This window comes from Eretmochelys imbricata, chromosome 1, assembly GCF_965152235.1.
Source record: "Eretmochelys imbricata isolate rEreImb1 chromosome 1, rEreImb1.hap1, whole genome shotgun sequence".
In the NCBI taxonomy this organism is placed as follows: Eukaryota; Metazoa; Chordata; order Testudines; family Cheloniidae; genus Eretmochelys; species Eretmochelys imbricata.
Window position 1 is genome coordinate 273,101,698 of NC_135572.1, and position 20,289 is coordinate 273,121,986.

Consider the following 20,289-nt stretch of genomic DNA (forward strand, 5'->3'; position numbering starts at 1 on the left):
TGGGCTGTCTTCCTCCAGAAAAGCATGTCCATTACAGGGGATGGGTAGGAAACAATGCAAGGAATACTCATCTGAGCCTCAGGTTTGAGTGCTTTGCTTCACATGCACTCCTAGCTCCTGCTAGCCTGAGAGAAACAGACTGAGGCTGAGGCTTGGTTCTGATCCTGTCACTATAGCATACAAGGGGCCTGATTACTTCTCCCCTCTAAGGGACACAAGGACCTCTTAACCTGGGGGGTCTATGTTATACTACAGCAGATATTACCACGTGTGCATGTGTGTATGTTTTCATGAAAGAAAAAGAATACACAATGACATGGTTTTATCAGCATGACCTTGGGCTATCTGCATTCTCCCACCTGGGGAAATTCCACAGACTGTAGAGGGGGAGGAGACCTCCCTCCTGCCCTCAATCCTTGCAATCCTTGAATCCACCATGGGATGTCAGAGTGACTATCACCCTAAGAGAATAATGTATAGTGGTGCACAGATAGGGATGAGGGGAGGAATTCAGCTCTGCTGGTGGCCAGGAGGGAAAGTGAGGCTCTGTATGGAGAGGACATGGGAAACATAAGGGGTCTGTGGGACTGTGTGGTTGCTGGAGGACAAGACAGGGCGTAAAGAGGTAATGAAGAAGAATGCTGATAGCTGTCCATGTACCCACAATGTTAGCTGTTCACATATTTTTTAAAAGCCTGTGAAATTCCCACAGAATTATTTATAATGTAATTCGTGACAGCCACAGCAGCTCTCTATTAACCATCAAAACCCACCAACACATAACCAGGAAACATGACTGGAGTTAAAGGGGGCCTGTTCACTGCTGAGGATGAGGTTAATGATATGGGTGCATGGATATTCCCCAATTATCTGAATTTAATCTCTCAGATGTTAAACATTTCCTTTCACACAGGAGCCTCATAAATCTGTAAGTAGTCAAGAGAAATAAAATGTTTCCTTTATCGGATGTGGTTTGTTTCACTGATACCCTGCAATGTGATTGCATCAGTTTTTATTGGTAGAAAATCTAAACAAAACACATTTGGAGGGTTTCAGGCTTCTTCTGAGGAAGAGGATGAGTGAGAAATTATTCATATAAAAGTCATATTCTCACAGTAGTTATGAACAGTTAAAATTCATGAGGAAAAATGTGAGAAATTCTAAAAGAAAAAAAGAAAGGTGGATGCAAAACAAGGGAAATAAAAAATGAAATGCAGCTTTCTTCTATGCTGAAGAGAGAAAATAGGTCCTAATAAAATACCTGACAGAAAATATCCAGTGAATCATCTTAGCGACAAAAATATTTCAATGGATAGCTTCTGTTAATCTTCTCTTCATTAGAGTAGTAATTAAATACGGTCTCTCTCTACTTCTAAGTGCTTTTTCTGTGCTTCATCTATAGCTTTCTCCTCCAGTATATAATTAGTGAGTAGGTGGTATATATACTTAGTACCATGTTTACACAGTTGCAGAAAAGCAACAGATAATGGTGAGTTGCTGTCAATTTAGATCTCCGATCTTTATGAAAAATCCAAAGCATTTATGGATGATAATATCCAGTATCAACCTACAGGTCACATCTTTCTTTGGAGGCCTGTACCACAAATACATTTTTCCACCCCCAACCTTTTCCGCAACCAAATCTTTCCTTTTCATTTGTCGGGCCAAGTTTACTGAGATCAGTTTCCAGACCTGGGGACCTTAATAGAATATCGAAGGCTTGCATCCCGATGCTCAAATTGACATTTTGACATGTTGAATGGGCATTTACATGCCTAAATACTGAAATGTGGACCCAAATGCAGGATTAATGTGGCATTCACTGGGCCCACATTTGAAAATTGAGTTGAAGTCTCCTGTTGCTCAGTTCAGTGCAGAGTGCTAAGAAAGAGTACAGCAGACCAGCCCCAGGCAAATCTCAGTCTTCCCTGCCATCCATCCCCTCCACACATACAACTATTTAGAAAGCTATATAAAAAGGGAGTTTCCAGACCGCCCTTGGGAGGAAGCAATAACTCACCCCAGCCTTCCCAAGGTTTTGGCCAGGTGGCCCTTGGAAAGCGATATTTAACAACACCTATACCTGCATTTTTCATGAGTAAATGTACGGAGCTTGATTCACTTTTACTGTTGCTGCACCTCTGGGGGATGCAGCCTCAAGGGAGGTGAGTTGGTGTTTTCACTGCCTCCTCCCTCAGGTTTCTGCTGCCTAGAGAGGGCAACTTTTCTTCCCACTGGGACATTACAGGAGCTCCAGACAGGAGCAGGGATGTCTTGAAAAAATGGACTTCCTGGCTGCACTGGCCACACAGCCTCAGTCAGTCACTCCCACCCAATTTTAAGGCCGTGCTAACTCTCCATGAGCTCCCTAGTAGAGGGGAAGTTGGCAGCTGCTTTTCACACCTTTCTGCTTTTCACACATTTTCTACCTCTGGGAGCTGTGTGCCTCAGCCATACCAGGGAAAGCCATGGTAAAGCAGGGGGAATTTAGCCCTTTTCCTTGATTACTTGATCATTGATAATAAATTATCTTTATTAGCATGAAAAACATGAAGTACTCAAATCACTCCAATCCAAAAATCAAGTCTCTTGCATGCGACTGCTTTTTTTCCACATTATTGACACAAAAAATAATACAACAGTCCTCCTCTGTGACACACTGAAACCATATTTCTCAACAGGAACAGTTGACTGGAAAGTGATGGGAAGATGATAAACAAATACAAACCTTGGCAATGAAACTCATGGGAATAGGAAAGAGATAGGGAGCTTATATCACTTCTTTGGATGAGAGCCGGGGCACTAGTGACTAAAAGTTGTCACCAGATGATAACTGTCTGGTGGTCAGTGTTGAAATGAGTTGGTACTCTCAATCCAATCCTTAGAGGAGAGTAAAATATATATTTCTCTTAGTACCTTGTTGGCAGTCTTCAGAAGGGCCCAAACTGAATGGCCAGGGAGACTTAATTAGTACAGCTGGTCAGGAGAAGAAAAATGGTCTTTTCATCTAAAAATAACAAAATATCAACAACAAAATCCCACACAAGCAAACAACAACCCTTTTTTTGGTTGAAAACTCAAATTTTTGGGGCAAATTGTTTTTTTATAAACCTCAGAAATTTTAGTGGCAAGCAGACACTTTCACTAAAATTTTTCTCTAGTTGAAAACCCAATTTTCTATTAAAAAAAACAGCTCTGACCAATCCTTTAAATTAGCCTCTTACATTTAAATCTAAATGCTTCCAGTTCCAGCCTCCAAAACACGCCAGCATGGAAACTTTCATTGCTTCTGTGTAGCACAAATAATGGGTTTCAGTCTCCAGTGCCATCAACCTACTAACTTGTCATAAGCATTAAATTCGTTGTCTTTTTCTTTTCTTTTCTTTTAAATGGAAAATAGAACTGGCTTAGAATGATCAGATTCTTTTATCCTTGAAAGTAAAACTTAGAAAAATGTTTTAAAATTGTGTCAAGAAGTTTCCACAACTTGCATGATACCCTCAATTATTTACTAACAATCTTTTCTATGCTAGGAGCATTTTGCTGGTACAGTTATGCGGTGTGACGAAGTTCCTCCTCTGCCTTGGTGGGTCCTGCGCTCATAGGCGGATTTGCTCACCTCAGAGATTCACAGCAGCCCTCAGTTTGGCCACTTTTGTGAGTGGCTCAAACCTGTCGTCCACTCAGCTAACCTCATCACTGGCTAGCTTGGGGAAAGGGAGGAGAACAATCCCCACAGTGTCTGCTGACCCACCTAGTGGGTCGGGGGATAGGCCAGGGACCTTCCCCTCTGGTGGGACCCACAGTCTAGGTCACCTCTTGTCTCAAATAGGGAGTTGGGGGGATGGGGGAACCCGGGCCCGCCCTCTACTCCGTGTGCCAGCCGAGGGCCCTGTGGATTGCAACTGTCTACAGTGTCTCTTGTAACAGCTGCATGCCAGCTACAACTCCCTGGGCTACTTCCCCATGGCCTCCTCCCAACACCTTCTTTATCCTCACCACAGGACCTTCCTCCTTGCGTCTGATAACACTTGTACTTCTCAGTCCTCCAGCTGTATGCCTTCTCACTCTCAACTTCTTGCACCTCTTGCTCCCAGCTCCTCACACGTGCCTCACTAACTGAAGTGAGGTCCTTTTTAAAACCAGGTGCCCTGCTTAGCCTGCCTGTCCTAACTGATTCTGGTAGCTTCTTAATTGGCTCCGGGTGTCCTAATTAACCTGCCTTAATTGGTTCCAGCAACTTCCTGATTGTTCTGGAACAACCCATTATCTTACTCAGGAAAAAGGAACCTGCTTAATCTGGGGCTAATATATCTACCTTCTATCACTCTCCTGTTCCCTTACCCAGAGAAAAGGGACCTGCTTTACCTGGGACCAATAGCTCTCCCTTCTATCACTCTCCTGTAGCCCTCTGGCCTGGAGGGAGAAGGAGGGAGAGGGCTGCTGCTGGTACTGCTGCTGCTAGGCCCTGGGCTCTCCCTGCTGCTGTTGCTGCTCTAGCTGCTCCCCTGGCTAGGCCAGACACCATCCCCCCTTCTCTGCTACCTGGTTGCTAGCCAGCTGCTGGACCCCCATTCTCGGAGCTGTTACTGCTCCAACTGCAGCCCCTTGGGGGGGTGGGGGAGCCTGCTGGCCTGCTCCCCAGAGGAGAGGAGTGAGGGACCCCAGCCCCAGCGGTTGCTGTTGTGGACACCACCACCACCACCACCTGAGAGGTGTTCTTTCTACCTGCCCGGACCACCACCTGGAGTTCCTGGAGCGGCTGCTGCGGAGTCTGCTGCCTGGAGCTGCTCAAGCCCCGAGGAGGAAAAGAGGACCATCTACCAGTGGGGGAGCACCTAGAGACTTTGCAGACCACCGTGGAGGGGGCCTTTTGAACTGAGTATCTTTCAAACTGTGCTCTTGTGGTGGGGGTCTTGACTGTGTTTGTGGGGACACAGGGGGTGTGGCGTGGAGCTGCCCCCCAATCCATCTGTCCCCCACAACCCCCACCACCATCACTGCCCCCTCCATCACCCCCACTGGCAGTTTACCATCTGCCTCAGCTCCTGCCTCTGGACTCAGCTGCTTGCTTGGCTTGCCACGCCCTATTTCCACCATTTGGGCCAGAAGCAGCAGCCAGCCCAAACTGACTTTGTGCAAGCGCACGTAGGCGCACATGCCCCCTCCCCACCCCGGACTGCCCACCTCACAGCTTTGCCCTTTGCTACCTGCCCCATTTGCCCCTTGCAGCCTTTTGCCCCCCCTTTTTGCCCCAGCCCCCCTTACTAGCTTCAGTTTGTTTGCTTGCCCTGCCCGCATCCCTCCGCAGCATTTGTTTGTTTGCCCCGCCCCAGCCTTTGACGCTAGCCCCTTGGTTTTCCGGTCCTACCTCCAGCCGCTTAGCCCCTCGCTCCGTGCGCCCATGCCCCCTCCCATGTGCTTGTGCCACTCCCCATTTTAGTTTAAACCCTCTTCACTGCACCCCCAATGCTGTTGTATCCCCTCCTCCCCTAGTGCAGCTAGAGGAGCCGGAATCCCACCCAGTGTTGGTCACTGATCCCTAACCCCTGATTCCCCCCCATCCAGCCCACCCCCTTTGGTGCCTTCCTCCCCTGCCTGCAGCCTAGCGTGGAGGAGTGGTTGACCTCCTTCCCCTTTCCCCTTCTCCTTCTGGTGTCTCCCCTTCCCTCCCCGCTCACGATGGCGGGAGCCGAGACGGGTGGGGCCTGCTGAGGCAATGGCCAGTGCCACGCGGCCAGGACCCGAGCCACCAGGGGCACCCCTCGTTGGTGTGGAGCAATTGACCTCCTTCCCGGGTGGGGGCCCTACAGAAGATAGTCCACCTCCTGATACTGTGGCTGCCAAACCCACCATAGAGCCTGCACCCGGCATTGCTGAAAGCCCCCTCCCCACCCCCCAAATCCTTGAGCCTGACTGGGAGGTGCCACCACCCAGCTGCTTGGCTTCTGGAGCCCAGACTCTCACCTCTGCCCCTGGCTCTGCCCCGATGCCGACCCTGTCCCTAACCCCTCCACCTCCTGCGATGTTATTACTGCCCCTGGGGCTGTCTCCTTCCCTTTTCCAGCAAATGACCCCCAGGGAGCGGCCTTTGTGTTTCCCTGTCCCGACCCACTAGGAGCTGCTATCTTTCCTCCGCTGCCCCCTATTGCCCCAGGGTTTGAGGTGGGCCGCGTGGCGCCAGTCCGTCGGGCGCCCCGTCGGGGGTCCACAACTTGCCTGCCCATCTCGGTGGGCCATGGGGCTGTGCCAGGGGCTCCATCAGGGGATGACCAGGAGACAGTAATCCCACCCCCCCATGCACTGCAAGAGGAGCTGCGGGAGTTTTTAGAAGACGTCCATGGCTCCCACAACAAGGTACAGCTTGCTCTCCAGAGATGTGGGGACTTTCATCAGATCCTCCAGGCTGCAAGGGTCCTTATGGGGGAGGGGAAAAGGAGTGGGAACCAGGCTGCTGAAGCCTACCAGCGGGTCCACGGCTTCCGTGACTTGTTACTCACCTACGGGGTAGGTCACGGTTTGCTGCGTGGCCCAATGGGGGCCGCAAGCGTCCCTGCCGGCGAGGATCCCCCCCAGCCCTCCTCATGGCACCGCTCATCATTGCAACATTGAACACCTGGGGCTATAGGATGGGTCTCTGCAGGTGCCAGGTGCTCTCCTTCCTTCGGGAGGGGAGGTACTCTGTGGTTTTCCTGCAGGAGACCCATACGGATCCGGCCGCCGAAGAGAGCTGGTGGCTAGAATGGGGGGACAGGGTCTACTTTAGCCATCTCACAGTTCGTACGGCTGGAGTGGCGACCCTGTTCTCCCCCAACCTACAGCCCGAGGTGCTGGGGGTCGCCGAGATTGTGCCTGCTGCACCTCCGGGTCCGTATGGAGGGGCTCGTGGTCAACCTCATTAACGTCTATGCCCCGACATCAGGCCTGGAGCAGTTGCGATTCTATCAGCAGGCATCCGCCTTCCTCGGCACCTTGGATCCTCACAAGTGCCTGGTCCTGGGCGGGGATTTCAACACCACTCTCAAGGAATGGGACAGCTCGGGGACTGAGCAATGCCCGGCTGCCGCGGACGTCCTCTGGGAGATAGTGGAACATCACTCCCTGGTGGACGTCTGGCACAACCACCACCCGGATGACATTTCCACATTCATCTTTGTACGGGTAGAGGCCCATGGGTTGCGCCACTCCCAGTTGGACCGCATTTATTTATCACGCTTCCACCTTTCACGAGCCCACTCCTCCAGCATCTGGCTGGCCCCATTTTCTGACCATCATTTAGCCACAGTGACGGCCTCCCTGTGTGGAGAGGCCAGGGCCGGCCTATTGGCATTTCAATAACAGCTTGTTGGAGGATGTGGGCTTCGTGGCATCCTTCCAGGAGTTCTGGCTGGCCTGGCAAGGGCAGTGGTGTGCCTTTCCCTCAGCGCAGCGGTGGTGGGACCTGGGGAAGGTGTGCGCCTGGCTCTTCTGCCGTGACTACACCCGGGTCGCCAGCCGATGGAGGGATGTGGCAATAGAGCAGTTGGACTGGGAGGTCTTAGAGCTGGAGAGGCATCTGGCCGCCAGCCCCGAGGAGCCGCCCCTCTGCGAAGCATGCCGGGAGAAGCAGGAGGAGCTCCGGGCCCTCGAGGATCATCAGGCCCAGGGCGCCTTTGTTCAAACCTGCATCCGTCTCCTTCAGGAGATGGATTGCGGCTCCCGCTTCTTCTATGCCCTGGAGAAAAGGAGAGGGGCCAAGAAACTTGTCATCAGTCTTCTGGCAGAAGATGGCACCCCTCTCACGGACCCAGTGGAGATGTGCAGAAGGGCAAGAGCCTTCTACACAAGCCTTTTCTCCCTGGATCCGACCAATCCTAACGCTTGCAGAGTGCTCTGGGAGGAGCTCCCTACGGTCAGCGTGGGCGACCAAGACCGGCTAGAGCTGCCTCTCACTCTGGCTGAGTTCTTGGAAGCCCTCCGCCGCATGCCCACCAATAAATCTCCGGGCATGGACGGGCTGACCGTGGAGTTCTACCGTGTGTTCTGGGGTGTCCTCAGCCCAGACCTAGTCACTGTCTGGGCCGAGTCTTTGCAGAGCGGGGTCCTCCCTCTTTCGTGCAGGCGAGCCGTGCTCGCTGTATTGCCAAAGAAGGGGGACCTCTGCGATTTACGAAACTGGCGTCCCGTCTCGCTCCTCAGCACGGACTACAAAGTCGTGGCAAAAGCCATCTCGCTGTGGCTAGAGTCCGTGCTGGCGGACATGGTCCACCGAGACCAGACCTACACTGTCCCGGGCCGCAGCATCTTTGACAACGTATATCTGGTCTGGGACCTTTTGGAACTCAGGTGTAGGGATGGTCTGTCATTTGCCCTCCTGTCCTTGGATCAGGAGAAGGCGTTCAACAGGGTGGACCACGGGTATCTCCTGAGCACTCTGCAGGCGTTTGGCTTCGGACCCCAGTTTGTGGGTTTTCTCCGGGTGCCGTACACCTCCGCAGAGTGTCTGGTCAGGCTCAACTGTACCCTGACTGAACTGGTCAGCTTCGGGCGAGGAGTACGGCAGGGGTGCCCCTTCTTGGGCCAGCTGTATGCTCTGGTGATCGAGCCCTTCCTCTGTCTCCTCCTCAGGAGGTTGACAGGGTTGGTGCTGTGGGAGTCGGAGCTGTGGCTGGTCCTGTCGGCATACGCCGACGACGTGCTCCTCGTGGTCCAGGACCCGGGCGACTTGGCGCAGGTGGAGGCTTGCCAGGCCATCTATTCGGCAGCCTCCTCCACCCAGGTTAGCTGGGTCAAGAGCTCTGGCCTGGTGGTCAGGGACGGCTGGCAAGCGAGCTCCCTCCCACCCACGCTTCATATCGTATCCACGCTTCAGGCCATCCAGTGGAGAGCAGGTCCACTGTTCTATCTCGGCATTTACCTTTCCGCCACGCATCCCTCTCCACCGGAGAACTGGCACAATTTAGAGGGCAGGGTGATAGAGCAGCTCCGGAAATGGACAGGATTACTCCGGTACCGCTCCCTTCAAGGGAGAGCGCTGGTGCTTAATCAGCTAGTCCTGTCCATGCTCTGGTACTGGCTCAACACCCTGGTCCCGGCCTCGGGTTTCCTGGCCAACCTCCGGACATCGATTCTGGAGTTCTTTTGGTCAGGACTACAGTGGGTCCCTGCAAGGGTTCTCCATCTACCTCTGGAGGAGGGAGGGCAGGGTCTGAAGTGTCTGCACACTCAGGCCCATGTCTTCTGCCTCCAGACCCTGCAGAGGCTCCTTTATAGTGCAGGTAGTCCGGTGTGGAGCATACTGGCACATGCCTTCCTGCGCCACTTCCGAGGACTCCGATACGACCGGCAGCTTCTTTATCTCCATCCGAGAAGTCTTCTGCGAGACCTCTCCAGGCTGCCGGTCTTCTACCAGGACCTCCTTCGGACCTGGAAACTGCTTTCAATGACCAGGTCCATGGAGGCCACTGAGGGGGCAGATCTCCTCGCGGAGCCCCTGCTACACAACCCCCAGCTTCACATGCAGGTGGCGGAGTCCCCCTCGGTGCACCAGAGGTTGGTCCTGGCAGAAGTCACAAGAGTCGGAGACCTCCTGGACTACGACCAGGGAGACTGGCTGGATCCGCTGATGCTCTCCATGGGGCTCTCCAGACCTCGTACTCCCTGGCGCATACTTGAGAAGGTGAGGGCTGCTTTGCCACCCACTGCTCAGGTTTACCTCGACTGGGTCCTGCACGAGGGAGCGCCCCGTCCACCCCAGGCCCACCGGACCTTTTCATTGGGCCCCTACCCCCTGGACCCAACCAACCCTCCTGCCCCTTCACCGTGAGCCAGCTGCACAAGCTGCAGCTGGTCTGCTTCCAGACAGGGCCAAGGAAACATCTATACATGCTTGTGCTCCACACCCTTCACGCCCTCACCCTCATGTCCCGCCCTGATACAAAATGGCGGGACCTCCTGCCACCTTTGCAGGGTGAGGAGCCCCGGTGGGTCATTCCTGCCCTATATTCCACCTTGGTCCCGAGGCCCGCTGGGGATATCAGTTGGCAGCTCCTTCACGGAGCCGTGAGCACGGGCGCATACTTGGCGCAGTTCACCCCATCCCAGACACCTGCCCCTTTTGCGGCGTGAGGGAAACCCTGGCACACATATATCTGGAGTGTGCCAGGCTGCAGCCCCTATTCCGGCTCCTCACCAATATTTTATTACGTTTTTGGTTGCACTTTTCTCCTCACCTTCTTATTTATGTACTCCCTATCCGCGGCCCCACAAAGTCATGTGATCTCCTGGTCAACCTCCTCCTGGCCCTAGCTAAAATGGCCATCTATAAAACCAGAATGAGGAGGTTAGCCGATGGAGTCTCCTGTGACTGTGGGGCCTATTTCCGATCCTCCATCCATTCACGTATCCGGGCAGAGTTCCTCTGGGCGGCGTCTACTGACTCCCTTGATGCCTTTGATGAGCAGTGGGCCCTGTCCAGGATTCTCTGCTCGGTGTCCCCGTCCGGTTCCCTTCGTTTGACCCTTTGACTACACTCCTGTCCCTGTTATTTCATTAGTTGTCCCCAGTATTTATTTGGTGTCCAGGTCCTGTGGATCCCCCTCTTAGGCTGGGTGGGGATCCTTTAGCAGTGGGCGGGGGCGGGCCCGCCCACTTCCTGGATTCCAATAGGATCACTCTCCTGTAGCCATCTGGCCTGACCCTGTCACAACGGGAAGAGTTGAACAGGCTATACCCTCTAATATAAACACTGCTATATGGGATAAAAGTGCTTACACCATTATAGCTTATCCTGTTTCCCCCGAACTGCATAACATATACTGATAGAAGCACAGTTCTATGGGTTATAACTGCTTCCACATCAGAGCTTTTAACAGCATTGGTAAAAAAAAAGAAAAAAAGTCACTCCCACAACTGTTAAACTTTATGTGTAAACCAGGTCTAAATAAACTGATATGAATGGTGCTGAGTTATCACAGTGATAGGCACCTTAGGCGTAGATAATGACAGAAAGACAGAATTGCTCCTGCTGAGACCATTACGCAATAAGTAGAAGAGAAAGGCGATTGTATTTTCTCTTCTCTCTCAAAGTTGGTCTGTTTGCATTAATGATCTTCCGTCTGTACAATCAGACTCAATGTAGCTTCTTAGAATTAAGTAGTATGGGAAGTACAAAATCCATGGCTTCCAAGAGTTACGTTGTTACATCAACAGTGCAGAATCATTAATAAGCATTGTCGAGTGAATTACCGAAAAAAACAAAGAAACCAAGCACCCATATTGTATCAATTTAACAAAACTGTTCTGCAAACCTGCAGTAAAATCCAGAGGCAATGTCCTAAAATTGGAGGAAGGATAAGCTAGTGCCAAAATCTCAAAATGTGCACACACAACAATCTAGATAATTACTGTCCTGTCAATATGCCTTAGTTCCAGGCATAATATTATACTAATATGATAGGCAGATAGATTAGAGAAATTTAAGAAATAATGGACACTGTCTTCTTTAAGACCTAGATAATGATAAATATTTTCAATAATATTACAGGTTTGGAGAGCCAGGGGAATAGAGTGCACACAGTTTTAGTAAAGCCTTTGACTTGTAGAAAAACTGTAGAGAAAATGAAGTAGTCTTATTATCCAGATAAGGATACAAATAGGATGATTTTTAAAAATTGTCCAACAAAAGAAACAGGTAGTTATTAATAGAGTAACTCTGAAATGAAGAAACTCAGCCACAGCATGACATTGTAAAATAATTTACTGAGTGTGTGAAATCCTGTTATGAAACTGGGACATAAAGTTAAACTTTATCGTTGTACAACTTTTCCACCAGTTCAGCTCCAGTGATGTTAGCAACACTGGAAACGATTGCATAGACAGGCTGCTGGCTTTTGCCAGTATATAAGCAACGTGTCATCTAATCCTGCTCAGGGCAGGTCTAAATGACACAATGCTTAAATACAACCAACAGCTGACAAACTCCCAACATTGCCAACACCAGTGGATGTTTGAAAACTTGCCCTAGTGTAGAAAAAGCTTGAGGGGGCTGATTTGAGCAAAACGTTAGGCCAGGCCATTTGCCCGAAGTGTGAGTAACATCTCCATATCTGAGTTTACTGTACAGCAATATAATTTGTTGTATGAAACAAGGGGCTGCACGTTCCTTAGACTCAAGGAACAACAAAAGAGCCTTTTAAATCTGATTACTGTCACTTCAGATGCACTCGCCATGAAAAAAGTAGACACTACCGTGAGATAATACAGAATTATTATCAGTGAAGCTGAAACAATACCCCCGACTGGGATAATGCTTCCTAGAGAATGGAGGCAGACGAGGCATAAATAGTCCTATGGGAGAGTTTTGCACAGCTATGGTCTAACTTTCAGAGGTTTCAAGGGACACCATAACAGCCAACATTGAATGAATATGGATTTGAGGCATCTGGGACAGAAACCTGCAACAATTAAAATATCTATTTTTCCTTGATTTCAATGGATTTACATTCGGGTAACAGAGTTAGGGTTTCTTCTGAACTGAAAGGCACTACAGGAATTTGAAATATTAACTATGTGAAGGTTTACAAAGGCATATGCCTAAAATCCAAATGGACATGAACAAGAAGATGGCTTTTTATACACCTGCAAACACATGTATTTGATTGGGATGCTTCCCAGGGGTAATCAGGGTTGCGCCTCACCACCACGGGCCTGTAGCGTGAAGAAGTCTTGTCTGTCCCTGCTGTGGGTCAGCTCCCTGACTCCACCAGCCTTTGGCAACCCAAGCACTGCCTTTTATGTGTCTGCAGGCCTTGCCCTCTCTGTACAGGTTAACGATGGGCTCCCTGCATTCCCTGTAGTGTCCAGCCCCTTATCCACTGAACGCTCACAGAATTACAAGGCCTGCTGTTCCCAAAGGGACAGTACACCACTGCTTACTAGTTTTACCTTAAAACACAATTCTGCATAACACTCAGCACTTAGATATATTTATAGTGAAAACAAGAATAAGTTTATCAAAGAACAAAGATTCAAGTGAGAGTGAGTAAGAATATTGGAAACAAATGGTTACATATAAAACAAAATCATAAAGAGTACATTTAACTAACAAGGCATTCCCCTATCTCCTACAAGATAGCTTATCCCAAGTTCTTTCGCCAGTGTTTTCAACCACTCTCTTCTCATAGGACCAATCCCATTGACATTTGTCATCAGAGACTGAAGGAATCTCTAGGGATTCATCTGTGCCTCAGATATATAGTTTCAAAGGTTCATTGTATTACCCTGCACAGAATAACTCCTGCTGTTTATCTCTTCCTGTTAATTTCCTATCTTTGAAGTGTCCACAATCCTTCATTAGGATTTGGCTCAGACTTGTGAATGGAAGCCCATTGTGAACAATACAATATTTAATTTGCATGTAAACAGACAGGTAAACATTCCTTATCAGAAACAGAACCTGTTTTTCACCTTTGTTAGTGACCAGTCCCTAGACACAAACCATAAGAACACATTTTCAGTGTATATACATAACTCCCTATACAATATTCATACATACATTTCACAATGATATTGATGACCAGTGTGACACTGGCTTTTATTAGAGACTTCACATGGCAGTCTGGTGAACTAGAATGTAAATACCAGACCCAGGGGACTCCTGTAATCCTTTCGCACACCTTATGCCCTCTGCCAGTTGGCATCAAGTGGTCCCTGGGGCACACTGATATCAAACTAAACCTTTTCAGATGAGGAAACAATGATATATTAAAACACTAACTTTTCATTTTGTACAGTGGGAGCTGTAAGCATCCAAACCTTGTGTTTGAAACTGCTAAGGGCTAAATCTCTCAAGTGCCCTATATTACTTTTAGCACCACAGACAGAGAACATTAATTTCTACAGATGTAGCAGATTTTATCAGAGGACTTTCTCTGTGATATGTACCAAATGTAGAGAATGAAAACAACTCTTCACCATTTCAGACATATTTCACATTAGTCAGTTTTTGAAGAAGGAAATACATCTAGTGAATTGCCTATTAAATATTCATAGTTGCTTTTAGAGGCATTGTAGATGCTATTAAAGAAACATTGCTTTGACATTGAAAAAGGTCATTTATTTTCTCTCCAACAATTATTCTTACAAATTTAACAAAAACAAATACACACAAAGATTTCAGAGAGAATTATTATAGCTTTATCTTATGACAGAAAGGGATCTATTGTACTACCTTAAACATTAAACAATAGACAGCTGAAGTTAGTCACTTAAAACCCGATTGTCCAAGCTGCTTTGCATAGGGAGAACCCCATTAAAGTCAACAGGGCTGTGCATGAGTGAAAGCCAGGGTCTACGCAATACAAAACAGCTTGCAGGACTGGGGCCTTAGACTCTTCTCTGCCCCTCTTTGTTGCATGATGCAGAGAAGAGTAAAACTACCAAAGAAAACACAAGAGGTTGAGCTATCTGTAGATGGGAGGAAAGATGGCTTTGGAGAATGCCTGTCTGTACTGTGTCTGTACAAAAACTCTGTAAGGATGGGTTGATCCACGTGTCTGTTCCTGTCCCACTTTTCTTTTGACTCAGGACTTTGTTTATCTGACTTTTAGCAGCTGTGCTGCCCTTGGGATTGCTGGACATGGTGATATTTTGAAGAGCTGTCTTTTGACACTTAATTTTAAATTGTTTAACTTGGTATGTTCCAAATCTATCCAAAGACCCTTTCAGTCTTCTTCAGTTGGTAGCTAGCCATCTTCCCTCTCCTCTTCTCCACTATGGCTGGGATTCACAAAGGTTTTTAGGCACCTAGATTCCGGGAGTTAGGCACCTAAGTACCTCTGTGAATTCCACCCTATGTCAACAGCAGAACATACTCATTTAAGAAGACTACCATAGTAGATTTACAAGCAGCTATGACATACAGACTACTAATGGTTCACAAACATTTCAGTACACTGCAGGAATCTGTAAACTTGATAGATACAAATCAGGAGAGCGACTCTCAGAAATCTGCAGAGTAAATGGCAGAGTTTTTGTAACCACTCAGGATATCAGTGAAATTATTCTAAAGCAAAATGAAATGGTAGGAATAGGCTTGACTCATTTGGATGATATTTGACTATAACTGTCTAAAAAAATTCAATTTAATTCTATTGAGAAAGTCCCTCCTTAAAAAAAAATTCCTCCCTATGACAGAATACACCCTTGCATTCATATTTTACATGCTATAATAATAAATAATAATAATCTTCGTTCAAAGTATCCCTTGTGAGGTATCATCTGAAAACTCATAACTTGCTGATCAGTAATGTTCTGATAAAATATGTGTGGCAACACTGTATGTGAAGTTATTAGATCCCCCTGTAGGATGTTATTAACACATGTTCTAAACCTGTCCTAAACGAAGGAATGTGTGCTTGCCTTAATTTGCACTTAAGCAGTAAACAGAGTCATCAAGCAGGAAGGGAAAACAAAAGAAGCTCAAACAGGTAGAAAAAAAACCCAGCTGTCCACATACACTTTTTGTCTCCTGGTTCTCAGATGGAAATATTTTTCAAAGAGGGACTAAAAACTATAAAAGGAGGGGCAAACACCCCAAGATACCACACCCCTCTCTCTCCCCCTGCCCATCACATTCTCTTAACCTGAGAAGACACAGGAAACAGCCATTGACTATGGGGGAGAGGTCCTAACCTGAAGAGGTTGGTCAGTAATCTTGCTGGAAGCATGTGATAAGGAAATTTTGCTTGAATCAAATATAGTTTGTTAAGTTAGCACCTAGAAAGTATTTTATCTTTATTTTTCTTGTAACTATTTCTGACCTTTATGCCTCATTATTTGTACTCACTTAAAATCTCTCTCTTTGTAGCTAATAAGATTGTTTTATCTAATCCAGTGTATTTAAATTGAAGTGTCTGAGTAACCCCATTTGAGAAAACAAGTTAGTGTATATTATCCCCTTAAAGGAATAATAGACTTAATATATTTGGACTGTCCAGAAGAGGGCTGGGTAGTAAAAAACATACATTTCTGGGGGAAAGTCTGGAACGGAGGATATGTTGGGATCACCCTGCAGTATAACCAAGGTTGGTGGAGAGCCAAGGGTGTGACTGGCAGGCTGCAGTTACACATATATCTTGGAATGACCTGCATGCTGGTGACTGTTTATGAGCAGTCCAGATTGGAGGCTACAGCAGTAAGGCATTGCAGGGCACTCCAGGTTACAGGGCAGGGGTGACAGAGCCCCCCACTCATCTGGATTGAATCCTGATATGTCACTCTCCCCCAAATCCTAAAACTGTGCTAGATTGTGTAAAGCTTTCTTTGATAAACTAAGTATAGGACGCAACAAGGGACCAAGGGAAATCAAACTTAATAGACAATGTAGTGGATTAATCTTTGTTATACTTTTAGGCTGACCAAGAGGAGGAAGAGTTACAGTTCAGTGGGCAAGAAACAAACCAACCAACCCCCCCCCCACACACACACACACAACACAACTTGATGAGCTAGGCATTTCTTCAACCCTCTTTATCCAGCCAGACTAGGAGTGGATTATCCTGGTTTATGTAGCTACTTAGATTACCTGAAGATGGAAAAATGTTTTAGTAGAACTGGAAGAGTCTGCAAAAGACAATACTGATGATTCTATAGAAGCTCTTGAGGTTTCTTAAATGGGCTGATTATAACTGGAGAGAAAGCAGAAAGCTGAAATACTTAATCATATCCCTGAGTACAAATGAAAAAATGGACCTTATGGAGAACCACACAATTCTCATTGCCTTGAACGATGTGCTTTACATTAAGCAAGGTCAATACATGATAAGGACAACTCATGATTTTCCTTAGGGTTTGTCTAATTCCTTGCCATAACGCAACATCTGCCCTTCACATGTTATGCTGAAAAGGCTAAAAATCTAACCACTTTCTCCACCACTGGCCAGTTATTGCCTTTTTACAATGTACCTACTGATAAAGTATGTCTGATACAAAACATTTTACATATGACAAAAAAGTTAGGAGATATAAAACTATTTTAATGGTCAAAATAAATAAATTATAGATTTTGTCTGCTATCCCAATTCTGAGCTTGCATGTACAGATTTATTAACCCTGGGGTTTGCGGGGAGAGACTATTGGGAAAGAAGTTAGTCCTAATTGTATCTTTTTTGGTTAGAGGTCCAACACCACCATAGCATGAGGCAATGTCAGTTCTGATCTGATTACATATGTTGTAAAGAGGTGAATTTAACCCTGGGCTTGTCTATTATATTATATATGTGTACATTTATACACACACACACACACACACACACACACACACACATATATAAAGTTTCCTGATGAATTTATGAAAATACAACTTCAAAAAGAAATATCCACCTGTAAAAATCACCAAACATTTAATCATTTCTCCAGTAGGTGTGGTAAAGTATGGGGTAAAGTTTCATCAACCTTATAGCATGAGACAAAAGAAAGATATCCAAAACACTGAACATTTTCTTAACAAACCATCATTTCTGAAATACAATGATTTATAAGATGAAGATTTCACCATATCTTTTTAATATAAAATCACACCCAACATATTCAAGAAATGTAATGCATAGACACCATATTTTATGTCATTCAATACTGCAGTGTCACAAGGTTGACTTCAATTGAAAAAGAATATGTACGATTGTGGATGATCTCTTTTCAAATATCAGGATAGAAATGTGTGCCAGTTAGGGAAGAAATGGGTTTAAAAAATTGCACAGTAACATATAAATGTATATTCATTCTATTAGGTTTTGAAAAGAAATGAATATTGAATAACTGGACCATTGAAAGCTTAACCACAGATAGTATGTGTGATTTCTTAATACAATATTTACCAGTGGGACCATATTGTCTTACTGACTACAGTTATCACATTGCCTTAGAGAGAAAAGAGAAGGTGGAAGATAAGTGGTCATCAGTTGTGAAATAGTTTAAAGTAAAAGCTAAGAACAAGGACTCTTTCACTTCAGCACTCAGCATCATATGCAGTCTCTCTCACTCACTCTGCACCATGTTGCACTATTCTCTCTCTAGATGTTCCCCTACACCATCATTTAACACTACTAATCACACATACTACTTTTTGAGCTCACTACTGCACCACATCCACTATAGCATGACTGAACGTGGAGTGGGAACACCTCCAGCATCAAAAACCTTTTCCATTTACAACCCTGGAGGAACAGTTTTGGATTACTATAATTTTCAAATTAGGTTTAGAATTTTTAGAAGTAAGCAAGCCCATCCCTTTGAAATGGAGGAACCACAATGTCACTGTGACGGTGCCCCCCATAAGGCTTTATGGAAATATGCTTATGACTATAAATGACATAACTGGAATATGTTCTAAGTTACATATGCCATGTAACATATCTATGTAAAGGTTTTGATCTACTGAATCTATTAATCCTATTTGTATGCATGTATCATTTTTGTATTCGAAATTATGAATATTGGCCATATACTGGCTTGATTTCTAAATAACCTTGTAGTAAAGCATTTGGTCAGTTCCCAGAGAAAGGAATTTGCAAAAGCCCGTTGCCAATTGTGCCCACATATCTATTCAGGGGACACCATCACAGGGCCTAATAACATCAGCCACACTATCAGAGGCTCGTTCACTTGCACATCCACCAATGTGATTTATGCCGTCATGTGCCAGCAATGCCCCTCTGCCATGTACATTGGTCAAACTGGACAGTCTCTACGTAAAAGAATAAATGGACACAAATCAGATGTCAAGAATTATAACATTCATAAACCAGTCGGAGAACACTTCAATCTCTCTGGTCACGCAATCACAGACATGAAGGTCGCTATCTTAAAACAAAAAAACTTCAAATCCAGACTCCAGCGAGAAACTGCTGAATTGGAATTCATTTGCAAATTGGATACTATTAATTTAGGCTTAAATAGAGACTGGGAGTGGCTATGTCATTATGCAAGGTAGCCTATTTCCTCTTGTTTTTTCCTACCCCCCCCCCCCAGATGTTCTGGTTTAACTTGGATTTAAACTTGGAGAGTGGTCAGTTTGGATGAGCTATTACCAGCAGGAGAGTGAGTCTGTGTGTGTATGGGGGTGGGTTTTTGGAGGGGGGTGAGGGAGTGAGAGAACCTGGATTTGTGCAGGAAATGGCCTAACTTGATTATCATGCACATTGTGTAAAGAGTTGTCACTTTGGATGGGCTATCACCAGCAGGAGAGTGAATTTGTGTGGGGGGGTGGAGGGTGAGAAAACCTGGATTTGTGCTGGAAATGGCCTAACCTGACGATTACTTTAGATAAGCTATTACCAGCAGGACAGTGGGGTGGGAGGAGGTATTGTTTCATATTCTCTGTGTATATATAAAGTCTGCTGCAGTTTCCACGGTATGCATCTGATGAAGTGAGCTGTAGCTCACGAAAGCTCATGCTCAAATAAACTGGTTAGTCTCTAAGGTGCCACAAGTACTCCTTTTCTTTTTGCGAATACAGACTAACACGGCTGTTACTCTGAAACCTGCCCAGTTAAGAAGCACTTACAGAACAATGCATCTTGGAATGCTCCAATCCACATAAGAAGTCTTCCTGGAGACATTCAAGATGCCATGTGGGCAATGGCTTCTGCCTGTAAAAACTGTGAGTCATGCATGGACATGTGACTTGACCAGGTGACTCCAAAACTCCATCCCGGAGCTGGACTTTGCATAGGAGAGAGGAGGGGGTCTCCACCCACAAGAGAAAGTCTATTTAAGCCTGTGGGAGACCCCTCCATCTTGTCTTCAGCTGGCTAAGGAGATAGCCTCTCCACTCCCAAGGATACCTGAAAGAAACTGGAACAAAGGACAGTAACTACAGGGGGTGTGAGTGCTTGCTGGACCCAGAATAGAAGGAGGCTAGTCTGTAAAAGAGAGCTTACTGGAACTGGTGAGGTTTTTATCTGTATTCAGTTTGACTAGACATAGATTTGCGTGTTTTATTTTATTTTGCTTGGTAATTCACTTTGTTCTGTCTGTAACTAACCTGGAACCACTTAAATCCTACTTTCTGTATTTAATAAAATCACTTTTTACTTATTAATTAACCCAGAGCATGTATTAATACTTGGGGGTGGGGGGAGCTGTGCATATCTCTCTATCAGTGTTATAGAGGGTGAACAATTTATGAGTTTACCCCGTATAAGCCTTATTCAGGGTAAAACGGATTTATTTAGAGTTTGGACCCCATTGGGAGTTGGGCATCTGAGTGTTAAAGGCAGGAACACTTCTTAAACTGCTTTCAGTTAAGCC

The 20,289-nt window shown here is 46.5% G+C and overlaps 1 protein-coding gene across 1 annotated transcript in view; it reads right to left on the reverse strand.

Annotated features, from left to right (window-relative positions):
* Positions 1-20,289, reverse strand: part of ANO4 (anoctamin 4) — a 211,742-nt gene that overhangs the window by 113,658 nt on the left and 77,795 nt on the right. The gene's annotated exons all lie outside the window — the stretch shown is intronic.